General features: G+C 43.7%; 1 pseudogene; it reads left to right on the top strand.

Annotated features, from left to right (window-relative positions):
• The window catches only part of LOC103288121 (translocation protein SEC62-like), a 57,509-nt pseudogene extending 43,367 nt beyond the window's left edge, over positions 1-14,142 (top strand).
• The last annotated feature ends 627 nt before the right edge of the window (positions 14,143-14,769 follow it).

Here is a 14,769-nt window from a genome sequence, read left to right on the forward strand (position 1 = left end):
ACACACACACACTCTTATACACACACACTCACTGACACTCATATGCACACATACACTTATACACATACACTCATACACAACACACATACATGCACACACACCCTCACACTCGCACACACACACACATCTCCTTGCATTCCCACACCCCCACCTCGGGCTTCTCCCATGAATAGAAAAGAAAGAGAAAGGAGAGAAACAGGAAAGGCAAGAAGAACATAAGCCAAGACTGGATGAAACAAGAGAACAGGATTTGGGGGAAGAGGGCAGAGGAAAGGAAGGAGGAAGAGAAGGTAGAGAAGAAAGTGAGGACACTCAGGCCCCGTCTTAGGCTGAGAGCTCTCTGAGAGCAAGTCAGTCCTAGTTTTCTGGGAAGCGTCATGGAGAGAATCAAACTCAACAACTTATTTTAAATCTATCTGTGATGATACACAAAACTGATTCATTTGTTTTACCTGCTGTAGAATATTCTGGAACATGCTTCCACTTATATAGCCATTCTCCCAAGGGTGGACATTTAAGTTGTTTTAAGGGGGCCTCAATGGTATCAGTAATGTTTTATTTCTGAAGGTGGGTGGGAGGTATGGAAAGTTCCATCTATTGGTCAGTTTTTCTTACGTGATGTCTGAAACGGTCAAGCTCATCTAGAACTCCTGGTTTAGCCAAACTTCCAGGCCTTGTCCCTCGGTTCAGAGGCAGCCAGGATTTCTGGGAGTGGATGAGGCAATCCACACGAAGGGTCTGAGCGAGTGGGCAGCCACCTGCCCCGCAGGGGGACGGTGCTCCTGGTGGTAATGGCTGCCCTAGGAGAGCAGAAGCCCAGCCATGCTGAGAATAGGTGCGCAGGCTGGTGGCGACTCAGGCTCACCCACTACCTGAGACCTGGAAGCCCAGGGTTGGGCCCCACAGGCATTTTCAGACCCCGTGCTGGGATTTGGGGGAAGCTTCAGATATTAGATGCTTCAGGTAACATAGTTTTCTCCTTGACTAGCTGAGCTCCTCAGAGACAAATCTGTGGCTTTCGTAATTGGACAAGGGGGAAAGCTATTTGTAAGCTTGGGAGCTACAGGTCTTAGTGGATCCCCTGGAGGTCAGCCCGTGCATTTTCTTACTACAGAACAGGGGAAGGAAGACATGTCAAGGATCCAAAAGAGCCCTGGCCAGGTAACTCAGTTGGTTGGAGCATCGTCCTGATACACCAAGGTTGCTAGTTCGATCTCCCTTCCCTCCCCCCCGCCCCCGCCACCCCCTGTGGGGGCACAACAAGAAGAAATCAATGAATGCATAAATAAGTGGAACAACAGATTGATGTCTCTCTCTCTCTCTCTCTCTCTCTCTCTCTCTCTCTCTCTCTCTCTCTCCCTCCCCCTCTCTCCCCAGCCCCTTCCTCTCCCTCTCTAAAATAAATTTTAAAAATTCCAAAAGAATAAATCTCTGAAATGGTTCTTATTTGCCTTTGGGGTGTGTCGCTCCTTCCCTCTGCTCCCCAGTAGATTTCTTAGAGTCTAATCAAAATGGTCTGCTCAGGCCCTGAGGGCTGAGCACTGGCCTCCTAGAGTCCACCTGCTGCATCGACAATCCACCAATCCACTACTCCGCCCTGGGATTTAGTGCAGGGACTAGGGTGAGGCAACTGAAGTGCTGGCCTTGGGCACTAAGTTTAAGGGGACACCCAAAACTCAGTAATTGAGACGAGTGTTAACTTAAGAAACATTCAAACTTGTAAAGAATTTGTGTGAGTTTATTTGAGGCAAACTATCAACAATTGCCGGAAAGCAGAATAATGCTCTGGAGAATGGCAGTTTTGCCCCTTATTTTATACACTAGAGGCCTGGTGCACGAAATTCATGTACTGGGGGTGGGGGAGGGGGAGGTGGTCCCTCAGCCTGGCCTGCGCCCTCTCACAGTCCAGGAGCCCTTAGGGGATGTCTGACTGATGGCTTAGGCCAGCTCCCCACGCGGGCCTAAGCTGTCAGTCGGACATCCTTAGTGCGGAAGCAGGAGAGGCTCCCACCACTGCCCCTGCGCTCGCCCCATGAGCCTGGCTTCTGGCTAAGCAGCGCTCCCCCTGTGGGAGCACACTGACCACCAGGAGGCAGCTCCTGCATTGAGCATCTGCCTCCTGGTGGTCATTGCGCATCATAGCTACTGGTCGTTCTGCCATAGGGCCGAAACTGGCTCTCCAACATCCCCCGAGGGGTCCCGGATTGCGAGAGGGCACAGGCCAGGCCGAGGGACCCCACCGGTGCACAATTGGGCCTGAGAAGGACTCAGAAGGTTGGCCAGCCAGGGAGGGACCGCGGGAGGGCTCCAAGGTGTGTCCGGCCCATCTCGCTCAGTCCCGATCAAAGTTTTAATTTCAGACCATCTTTTGTGGATACTTTAGGTCTCTGAGTTTGCAAGGCCACCACACAGGCCTTCCCTGAATTAGGTTAGCATGTGGCTCTTATTTTTTTTTTTCCACACAAGTAACATTCTAATGCAATATTTTTTTAAAACAAAATTAATGCCAAAAAATTCCATGACGAACAAAATATCAACATTTCAAATAAAGACAGGGTCCGTGCAGAAGCCCCTGAGTTGAGTTCAACTGGGGGGAAGTGAATCCTCAGACCATCTCTGCAGGTCAGGGATGAGGATGTCCCACCTCCCAGAAACAGGCATCTACCCACAGCAGGGTGGCACAATCCAGCCTCCCCCGAACATGGCCTCCCACAGGCCCCTGAGCAGGGACCAGGCCCAACGCCGGGCCTCTTCCTCCTCCCAGCTGCTTAGCCTCTCTGGTGCAGATGCCCCATCCATTGCAGACTACAGACATAGTCAGGCTCAGTACATACCATGTGCAATGACTACTCTAGTGGCCCCAACTGACTGCTGGAGGACATTGTATTTCATCATACAAAGTTGTGTTTTTTAAATCAATTACTTGACAACATTTACAAATTGGAGCTATTCACAGAAAAAATACAAATTTCTAGCCTGTCTTTAAAAAAAATACAGGTTTCCATCTGATCTTGAAAAATCCAAAGTTTAGCAACTGATTAAAACAACAATAATAATAATTCCCGTTTATTGAGAAAATGCTCAATGCTAAGCACAAGCGCAACACTTTATTCTCTTCTTTTAACCCTCACAGCAATGCCATACTCACTACCCCTGTTGTACAGATGACGAATCTGAGGCTTAGAAAACGTAAATGTGTTCAAAATAACACAGCTAATAAGTAGCTTGGCCAGATTCAAGCCCAGGGAGTTTGACCCTAACGTCTATGCTCTCATACTTCTGTACCTTCCACCCTTCCTGGGCCATGGACTAAATTACTGGTTTTCAAAAGTGTTCCAAGAAGCCTCAAAGCCTCTGAGTATATTAGGTGTGGGGTCTCCCTTCCAAAGGAGGCGGCTCAGCACTCCCCCCCCCCCCCCCCCCCCAGGCCCCTACACCTATCAGAGAAGTTTTGTTTTCCCAATTTCATATATTGGAGTCTTGTTCAAACTTTTTTTTTTTTTAAAGGAATTCCACTGCTCAGAAACAAAAGTGGAACAAAGCCACAAGCCCAGATGGTCTCCTTTTCATGTCCTCTCCAAGGTATTATGATTTCCTGGATCAGAAGAACTTCCTTCTCCCATTCCCAACTTACCAGATATCTCCATGGTATTGCAACATTTAAGTTCTACCTTTAAGCACTTGGGTGCCGGTTGGACTTCCTCTTACAACTGGAGACTGGCCAAGCGTCCAGAGATGTAGGAGCCACCGAGCCATGGACCTTTCTCGGAGACCTGCTGAGTGTGGACAGGGAGCGCTGTGTCTGTGACACTATGCTGAGGCCGACACAGGTGGGATGTGCTGAGTGAGGAAAGGGAGATGGGGGGAGGATGGAGGAAGCTAAAAGCCACTGAACCTGGTAGGAGGGTTGCCCCCTTGCTTCTCTGAGTTCAAGTCTTGTATGGGCCAGCATAAATTTCAGTCCTGTCATGGCTGCCCATATTCTTTAGTGAGTGTCAGGAAGGCAGTCTCAAGAGTGTAGTGGGAAGCACTAGGCAGGATCCTGAGCAGAGCTTTGTCACTGCTTGGCACTTCATGACCTTGGACATAATATAAAAAGTGCACTGTATCTCTACACACCTTGCCCAATAGTCCAAGGGACACGGGGAGAGATGAGAATGGGTTTTCTGTTTTAATTATAAGCATATGATCTGACAAGTGCAAACCAAGAAAAAGTACGAGCCTCCCAACCCACTTTGAAGACAGGACTGCTGGAGGCAGCCTTTCCAATGTGATTTCAGCTTTGACTTCAACTGCCAGTGACTTACTAGCCAATGACTCCCAAATCCATAACCCGTTCAGGTCTCTCTCCTGACTCCTCCTCTGTATGGAAGGTACCTTTCCCTTGAATGCCCCACACATGCTCCAGCAATTTCCGAAATGGAACTCCTCAGCATCCCTCTGGAAGCTGCTCCTTTAGCAGGGTTGGGTACTTCAGGAGCTGATGTTCTCACCCCAGAAACCTGGGAGCCTTTGTAGCTGCTTCCCTACCTCATTCCTCATGTTTAATCAATGTCAAGGCTTTATTGATTCAATCTAACCCTGAAGAGTTCTTGAATGTGTCTACTTATCTCCAGCTCTAATGGTGTAACCCTGGACGAGGTCACCCCCATCTCTGGACTGAATGTCAACTGCCTCCTCTTGGTTATCCTTCTTCCACTCTTGTCCCCCATCCCATGCCTCATGCTCCAAGTCACTAAACAAACTCTTCTGAAACACATACACACAGAACCATGGTCTTTCTAAAACACAAGTATGATCATCTTTTCCTCATGCTTAAACCCCTGCAATGGTTTCCCATTTGTCTTAGGATAAAGTCCTAACTCTCACGTGGCATTCAAGGCTAGCCCCTGCCCATCTCTCTAGCCATCTCTACTCTCAACATTCCAGCCAAACTGCATCTCCTTCAGTTCCCCAAACACAGTCCTTTCTCTCACCTCCACTCCTTTGCTCGCATTCCTCCACTTGCTGAGAATATGCCCTCTGTGATGGTTCATCAATGTGTCAACTTGACGGGGCTAAGGGATGCCCAGATAGCTGGTAAAGCATTACATATGGGTGGGTCAGTGAGGGTGTTTCTGGAAGAAATCATTTTTGAATCAGGAGATGAGTAAAGAAGACTGTCCTCACCAATGCAGGTGGGCATCATCCAATCAGCTGAGGGCTTGAATAGAACAGAGTGGTGAAGGCAGGGCAAATTTGCTGTCTGCTTGAGCTGTGACATCCATCTTTGAACCAGACTCACACCATTGGCTCCCTAGTTCTCAGGCCTTTGGACTCAGTCTAGATTACACTCCGCTTTCCTGGTTCTCCTGCTTGCAGATGATAGATCGAGGGACTTCTCAGCCTCCCTGACATATAGCCACTGCCTATAATAAAACTCCTCATATATCTCTCTCCATGTTTCCTATTGGTTCTGTTTCTCTGTAGAACTCTGCCTAATACACTCCCATGAACTCCTGTGCATCCCTGGGGCCTCGGCTTAGATAGCACTTTATCCAGGAAATGTTCTCTGATCTTCCAGGCTGAGTTAGATGCACCTCTATTGCTTTGCCATGGGCACCATGTTTTGTGTTCACTGTAGGTCCTACCATAACACACATGTTAGAATTCCATGTTGACTTAATTGCTTTTCCTAACAGGCTGCCACTTCGTGAAAGCTAGCACGTAGTCTGTTTACATTTGTATCCCCTGGACCTAGGTCATAGCCAGGCAAATAGCATATGCTCAATAAATTTTATTTTTTCTGATTACTGTGACCAGACTACCAAATGTATGAGTTGACTTTTAAAAGAAACACTGAGAATGACTACCAGGAAAGAGTGTGCTTGCTAAGGAAAATATTTCAGGCAGATACGTAAGTCAGACTGTGCTTTAACAATACCAAGAACTGACTATTAACCCCTTGGCAGTCTGTTTCCTAGAAGTGCACATATTTTGAAGTTTGTTTGTATAAGTTGTGAAACAAAATCTCTTTCTATGTATTTGAGAACTTTCTGAGTTTCACTTAATTTCTTTTTGCCAGACTGACACGGCAAATGCTTGGTGTAGGTCTCTATTTTGTTGTGACTTTCCCTTCTGCCCACTCATTAAAAGCCCTGCTGTTAGACTTTCCCCTGATGACAATGTCTGAAAAGTGCTCTCATTAAAAGCCTTCTGTGGCTGCTGTTGAGAGTCAGAAGTATGAGGCTTTTATTTTTGTTTTTGATCAATGTTTTGATCTCCCTTTTGCCCAGAGTTTCCAAACTCTGGACAATTGGTTACGCTATTTTAATTATTTATTTCCCAACACATTTTCTCTCATGCATTGGCCCCTCCCTGGTGTGAGACTGCAGGAAGTGAAAGGACCTGGATTCAAGTCTTAACTACCAGTTATAAGCTTGTGACCTTGATAAGCTACTGAGCCTCTCTGAACTTCAGCTTTCTCCTCTGCAGAGTAAGAGCAACACAACCTCATCCCTCACTCTCTGCCTTGACCGTGGAAGGCTCTCTATAAATGTTAATATCTTTCCCAAATGCTTCTGTTATTAATTATACTCCTGACCATGCAATGGCCCCTATGGAATCTCTGCGGATTGAAATGGTTTTCTGTGATAATAAACCTACTCTGTTAGCAGGAGCAATTGCCAGCCAGTCTGGGTGTCCACATTCTCCCCAGGGGCTAAAGCTTTTAAGATTCACATTAAATGATAGGATTGTTTGCTTTCTCCCCTCCACAGCAGTGCTCACATTCTCTGCTCATTCTTGTAGTCTTGGGAAAGGGAAAGAAAGCCTCATCCCACATAGAAAACCCAGTCACTGTCTCAATACTTAAACTCTGGCTCCGGAATTCAGGACCACCATTAGTAACAACAAAATCATGCAAAGAGAGTGGGGGATGCATTGTCCCATCCCGTGCACCAAAAGGATGTGGTTCGATCTGGTGGGTAGGCAACCAATAGATGTTTCTCTCTCATCTCTCAATCTCTCTTCCTCTCTCTCTCTCTAAAATCAATAAAAACATTCCTCTGGTGAGGATTAAAAAGAAAAAATGAAGTGAGGTGTATGGCCATCCTAGTTTGGCAGTGGACATCTAATACATTTAGATTTCCAAATACTGATTCCTTACCTTTACCCAGCACCTGGACCTTACAGAGATCTTTCGCAGCTAACATCTCCTTTCTTCCTTACCACTATCCCGAGAAGTTAGCAAATATTATTATACTCATTTTTCAGAAGGAGAAACTGAAGAGAGTATGCCGAGATTTGACAAGCCTACCCAAGATGCAGCTGGGACTTAACCTCAGGCTTCTGGTTCTGAGACCAGTGTTTTTTTCTACCACATTCTCTTGCCTCTCATACAGCTGGGGAAGAGGAAGATTCCAGTCAATTTTAGAGGAAGCACATACTCGGAACCTCTTCCCAGTGCCACAGAGAAAAAGCATCAAACTGGGGTTAAAAAAAAAAAGAAGAAGAAGCCTAGGCCCCATGTCTAACGATTAACTCCTGGGACACTGTCTACTTAACTCTGCAAAGAACAGGTAGCAATACATGATTCCAAGTTTCCTCTCATGTTTATTTCTTTATAACTAGATGTGTATCTTTAGTTATTTTAATATATAACCCAAATACCTGTGGCATAGAAAAAATGCTTTAAAAAAATTGGAGTTCATCACAAGTTCAACAGCAACTATGGTATCTTTGACTCAATGGGACCACTATGGCTGAATTCAAAACTTGGGATTTTTCATTCATAGCTTCTTGGTAATAGTCCTCACTCAACTTCAGTCAACTTTTCCATATTTCACTTTCCTGAAAAACAGAGATGACAATATTTCTGTACAGAGAAAGAGGAATTTTCAATTCCTTCCCCCCTGTCATCTTGTCTCCTCCCATCCCTCCCTGCCCCATCACAAGGGAAGAGGAGTTGCTAACCTGATTGGTGAGAGTTTGGGGCCAAGATAGACCCTGTAATGAGTGGGCAGAGTCGCTGTCCCCAGGAATGGTTCTCTGTCTTTTTTACTATATGTAGGATAGGCAAGTGGGCTCAGCCCTTCCTCTCCGCCTCCTATATGCAGGTGCTTAGGGAGATGTGTTAAATTACTAGCCATCTTATTTTCTCTGTCATTTGGTCATTGTTCCTTCATGCACCCTTCTCGAGAGTACTAAGATCCAGAGATTTTAATGAAGGAAGGAGTAAAGGAATAAGAGGTCCTGTTTAGGCCTCAAACCCTAAGTCATATGCTTCCATTCTTTTTTAATCATAAGGATATTAGATGGTGGCTCAGTTGCTAGAAGGCAGCACTGTTTATTTGACTCATGCCTTCCACCTGTCTCTTTCTACAGAACTGTGGTAATCAGTCTCCAAGACAGTCCCCATTGAGCCCCACTCCTGGTATTCATACCTCTTTATAATCCCCCCTACACTGTGCCTGGATTGAACAGTGTGACCAATAGAATATGGCACAAGTGATGCTAGGTAACTTCTGTCTCGGCTGTTCTCTCTCGAATCATTTGCTCTGGGGAAAGCCAGCTGCCATATCTTTAGAAACCCTCTGGAGAGGCCTCTGTGATTCCTTCCTAGAACTAATCCTTTCTCTTCTCTTTCTTCTTTATTAAAGCTAAATAATATTTATATTAATATTCATATTTTATTGTCAAAAGCATGGGGTTTGAAATTTCAGTAGAAGCCAAATGTAGCAATCTATGCTTGATTTCACAGACATTTAAGATCACTGTGTGTGAAAATTAAAGACAAGTCTAAGAAATCCCTTGAACTTAAATAGGGGTTTCTATTCTGTCTCCATATTTGTCTTTATAATTTTAGTTCTATTGTGTACCATAGAGTGAATCCCTTCTTCATAAAATGGAGAACTTAATTTTTTTCACCTCTTTGTCTATATGCATAATTAAATTATATCTAGTTTATCAAATTACACTTATTCAAGATGAATATTTTGGACCAAAGATGTATTAATTCCAAGTCTTACTATTGACACTTTGGGTCTGTTTTTACTCAATTACACAGTCCCCTGAGGTTGGCAGGCGTTAGTTCCAAAGACTGAGTGGACCTCTTAGAAGCAAGACAAAGGAGAGGAGGACAGTCTGACATTTCGTTTGTTTCCTAAATCTGGATTCTCAGAATTGAGCTCACATTGAGCCAAAGGGCCCAGCATATCTGCTCCGATCTTCCTGTGCATTCCTTCTCCTTCCCTTGAAGGCAAAGCAGTCTTCAGAAGTTAACCAGTTGATTTATTTGTAGGTACTGAAAAGTTCAACACCTTTCACTCAGAAAGAGGCAACATTTATTTTAAAGATGATTAAGGAGAGAAATGGGAGAGTTACCAAAAGGAATAGTATGAATAGACATTATGTTAATGATTTATCTTAAAAAGTTCTGAAAAATAGTCAAACCTCTATATACAAATTTAGGTGAGTGTGTGCATTTATGTATGTGTGTGTATATATATGCACATGTTAAATTATACATATATGCAAACGTTACATATATTTTTTAAAGCATCCACTTCTTTGATTTAGGGTCCAGCGTTCTCTTCTCTTCCTGGGAGAACCTCCCAAGGAGCCATTTTATCAGAGCGCACAGTTCTGTTTATCCAGTTTCTGATGACCAGCCTCAGGGGCAATTTTATGTAATCCATGTTGGCTACAATATAGGGCTTTTCTACGTAAACCAAACATCCAAATTATGATCCAGTGAGACAAACAGTGCCTTCTCTCCTGCACATGCATGTCTGCGTAGGTGGGGTGGAATATGACTCTGGTAGTGAGACAGCCAGTTCTCTTGAAAATCTTCATCCGCTCCCTCTTCCTAGAGGATTCTGGCATTAGCTGTGTGACAAACAAAAAAGAAGAGAGAACTGTTTTTTTTTCTTAGAATCCATAAAAGACCAATTTCCTTACTATTATTATTTTTCGAGTGCTGCAAAACACACAAAAACAAGACACATCTCTAAAAAGCTCTGAAAAGCCACAGTCTTTTTTGTGTTAAAAGAGACCAGCCAGGGAAATATTGTTACTTCCCTAAAAAGTGCTGTCTGAATCTTTTTTCACTTCCTCCTTCCAAGGATGACTTGGGCTTTGTAAAAAAATCACCAGAAGACAAGATCTTTTTTGCTTTGGGGAAGGCAGGCCAGTGGAGGTGTAATAACTTTGTCCCCTTAATGTGGTCACAGAGGTCTCAGAGGTTGACCACGCAACCACAGGTAAAAAATGATAATCATCTAAAGAAGAGAACATGAATAGTGTCTTTACTTTCTTAGAATTGGGACTTGGCTTCCTGGGACCCTCTCCCCTACTTCCAGCTTCAAAAGAAGGAATTGCTAGATATTCATTTAGGTTTTTGCCTACTGAGGGTGTTGGTCCTCACTCAGGATGAGAAACTGAGGGCCATTTCTGAGAAGGCAGCCTATCACTCAGTTTGGTTCTAACAAAAACTAATGTACTTAAACCAGTGGGCGAGAGGAGACTTACCAACAAAGCCAACTAGAATTGATATTGGTTCTGAAAATAGGGTTTTCCATTAAAGCTATAAGAGCAATTGAATGGTATAAAGAGATCTTTTGGTTCTAAAGGTGATCTGAAGACTCCACCTGTCTGGTTGATCTCCAGAAAGCAGTGAGTGAGGCGAAATTTGTGTAGTGTCAGCAAAAGCTCCTTCTTTAGAAGCATAGCTGCGGGGTGTGGGGTAAGAATGTGTGGGGGACAAGAGAGGACCCAATGCTCTTCTGTTCCTATTAGAGGCCTGGTGCATGAAATTTGTGCACAGGTAGGGTCCCTAGGCCTGGCTGGACATCAGGGCTGATAGGGGCCTTCCAGCTGCCGGCCGGGGCCTTCCTTCATTCCGCGCTGCCCCCTGGTGGTCAGCGCACATCACAACTAGCAATAGAACTCTTGGTCAGTTGACCTCCTGGTCTGTCAAACTCCCAAGGGGACAATTTGCATAATAGCCTTTTATTATATAGGATGCTCCAAAAGTGGCACTTTTCAACCATATTTTAAAGTCACAGTTGTTAAGGTGATCATTGAGGATGTTAGAAGAAGTGGAATGAAAATGCAAGATGCACAGTTTCTCACTTCTAAGCTTGCTTCAAATGCCAGAATCTAACAAGAACTCTGTGATTTCTTCCTCCATCTCCAAAGAGACTCCAGTTCCAGGGCCAGAGCCAGTGTAAGAATAATTTCACTCAAAGCCTTCCTTTGGGACTCCTATTTTGTTCCTAGATTATAGACTAAGGACTTGGGAACTCCACTAGCCATCCATCTTCCTTCCACCTGAAGAAAAATAAGTTAGTTCAAATAGCGGACTGAGCCAACACAGCTACTCCTTCACAAATCCCAGGGAAATGGGATACATAAAATAAGACTAAGTCCTAGGCATTACCTAGAAAATGCTGGTTGAGTAGAAAATGAAGAATTAGCTTCTAGACACATGGAATTGCTTCCCCACTCAGAAGTTTGTACAGTACATATGCAATTGGAAGAACAAGAAAGAAATTAAAAGGTTATCAGTGGTGTAATTTAAACTTAAATCAAGAATAACAGGTATCTACTTCATAAACAAAAATGATTTCCAGAAAAAAAAAAAATATTTTACACAAAGAGTTTAAAAATAGAAAGATTAGCAAAACAATAGGTGACTTGAACAAAAGAGGTTTTTATTCACATAAAATAAGCCTGGTAAGTAGTTCAGGGCTCGTATACCAGGAACAATGTCATCAGAACCCTAAACCCCTAAATTTCTGTCCTGTCATCTTTAAGCCATCTGACAGTCCAACAGGCCTGCTGGAATTCCACCCATCATGTCCAGGTAGTAGGAAGGGCAAATGAGCATTCACAACTGACATAACATCTTTTAAAGCGAGTCCTTGGATCCCATTCAACACTTTCACTACTTCTCACTAGCCAGAACTTAGTCACATGCTCATACTTAGGGCAAGAGAGGCTGGACATTTAATCTCATATACTATATGGCAATGTATGCTGAACTGAAAATCAAAGGAGGAAGGGAAAAGTGGATACTGGGAGGCCATTAGCAGTATCTGCACAGAATAATAGCTTCCTTATTAGAAAGATTCAGTATTTTAAACACTCAAATTTCCTCAGGTAAATCTACAAATTAAAATAAAATCTTTTTAAAATTTGCAAATAAATTTTTCCCTTCTAATTTAAAAATTTGAGGTGAAACTTGATACAATAAAACACATGGTTCTTCATTGTAACAGCTTAATGAGTTTTGATAAATCCAGGACACCTGGGGCAGAGCTCCGCCCTACCAGCGGGGGACTGGGTGGGGGAAAGATCTCGGTCCTTTCTGCCCTGCATCACAGCAAGAGAGCCCCTTCTACCTGGGGCTGGAGAGGGTTAAAAATGCCAGCAGTCTGCCCCTCTAAGGGTGAAACTGTAGCCCTAGAGGAGGTGCAGGTGTGGGGAGGGAACCCTCCCATGTCACACACAGCCAGGGCACAGCTTCCATATGCAGAGCTGGGGGTGGGGAGAGTAATGGAACAGTTGTGGCTTAAGTGCCACAGATTCTCACTGTTCTTGCCTAGATTTAGTATATTTTCTTGAATGAATATTTCTGTATACCCTTAGGACAATTTCCAGAGACTTGGAATGATTTATTAAAATATATATTTTTCAGACACAAGAAGTAAATTCAGGAAATTGGTGAACCAACTAAAGAAGAGAACTCTGTAGCCAAGTATCTTCAATTCAATTGTCCAACAAAACCCACCAATATGATGGGTCACCCAGTTGATTATTTTACTTCTTCAAAAGCAGTGGATTGCCCTTTGGATTCAAAGTAGGTAAAGCAAGAAAGGAGAGGAAGCTTTATTTATAAGGGATTCTGTGGTTGACTCCTGCAACAGACTTTTAAAGAAAAAATTTTTCACTGGGCACTAAAAATAATGAAAACAAAGTATGATAAAGACATAAAAAAGGGGGAAAGGAAAAGCTAAAAGTGGAAAAGAAGAACATTAAAAGAGCAAGAAAGAAAATCTAAAGGATGAAAAAACCAAACAGGAAAAAGAAAAGAAAGAAAAGAAAAGAAAGAAAGAAAAGAAAGAAAAGAAAAGAAAAGAAAAGAAAAAAAAGATGGTGAAAATGAAGAATCCAAGAAGGAGGAAATTCCAGAAACTCCCCAAAAGATGGAAACTAAGAAAAAATTCAAGTTTAGCCACATGATGATCAAGTTTTTCTGGATGGAAATGAGGTATTTGTGAGGATCTATGACCCAGTTCACTTTAAAACCTTTGTCATGGGATTAATTCTTATGATTGCTTGCATAGCAGCCACCCTCTGACTGGCAGGAATGGGAGTAGGTGTGGGTGCAGGCTGTTTTTTGGCCAGCATCCTTCTCCTTGCTGCTGCTCCTTGCATTCTATTTCTCGTCATTTAGCTCATAACTGGAGGAAGGCGCCTCTTTTGGTTCTTGCCAAATCTGACCACTGATGTGTCCTTCAGGCCTCTGTACAATCCTATATAGTAAAAAGCCAGGGACCATAAGCATAACGACCGGAACGACCCACTCGACCAGTCACCATGAGGTGCATTGACCACCTCTCGGTCCCTCCCCCAACCTGCTGTGGGCAGGGCGTGGGGCGGTGAGCAACAAGCAGCAGGCGGGGTGGCAAACTATGAGTGGCGGCCCAAGCGACAAGTGGCAGTGGGCGGGGCGGCAAGCTACAAGCGGCAGGTGGGGTCATGAGCGACAAGCAGCAGGCAGCAGTGAGCTATGAGTGCACGATTTTGTGCGCTGAGCCTCTAGTGTGAATATAAAGGACCAAAAGCAACTTAAAGATGAGAAATCTGAAACCAAAAAACAGCAGAAGTCCAACAGTGAGGAAAAGTCACAGTGGGGAAAAAGGAAGATGAGGAGGGAACAGTAGGGCCGGGAATCATAGACGACTCAGGTGGAGAATGGCATTCTGACACACAGAGTGACAGGCGGGAAGGTGACTGATCCCACACAGTAGTGGAAATGGGAATGATTTTGAAATGATCACAATAGAGAAACCAGAACAACAAACAGGTGGGAATCATGAAGAGGAGGAAGAAGATGACAATGGAGAAACAACTAAATCTTCACATGAAAAATCATAATCTGCCCAATTTGGGGACTAAAAAGGCACAAAAGGTTGGATTTTCTATGTTGGCTGATAATCATGATGCCTAGAGGACATTTGTGGCATTCTTCACATCCACTTACTGAAATATATTTGACATCCAAGGACTATTCAGTCCCTCATTCCACAGAATACTATTATTAGTACAGTCAAAGGCCATTTATAAGTATTATCTATTTGATAATTTTACAGTAAGTAGGTCTCATTAGTTGTCAAAGGTTCACTTTCCACAATGACATTTAGATTAATGCATTTTTGATAGTCGTATGGCTTTTTACTATTAGATTAATCAAAAATAACTAAAAGGGATAAGAATGAAATACCAACACTTCAGATTATGTGTAATTATGGAGCCATTTCATAGTTTTGTTGCAATGAAATGTTTAAACTCATTGTTTTTGATAGTTAAGCTTTTGTTGATTATAAAATTACTAGAGGCCCAATGCACGAAAATTCGTGCAACAGTAGGCCTTCCTTCCCCCAGCTGCTGGCACCGGCTTCCCTCCAGCACCCGGGACCTGGGCTTCACTCCGTCCACTGGCAGGTACCCAGGACCCGGATGGTTTTGCTCCAGCCCCGGCTTATTCTGGAAGGACACCTGGAA

The sequence above is a fragment of the Eptesicus fuscus genome, chromosome 7 (genome assembly GCF_027574615.1).
Source record: "Eptesicus fuscus isolate TK198812 chromosome 7, DD_ASM_mEF_20220401, whole genome shotgun sequence".
Taxonomy (NCBI): Eukaryota; Metazoa; Chordata; class Mammalia; order Chiroptera; family Vespertilionidae; genus Eptesicus; species Eptesicus fuscus.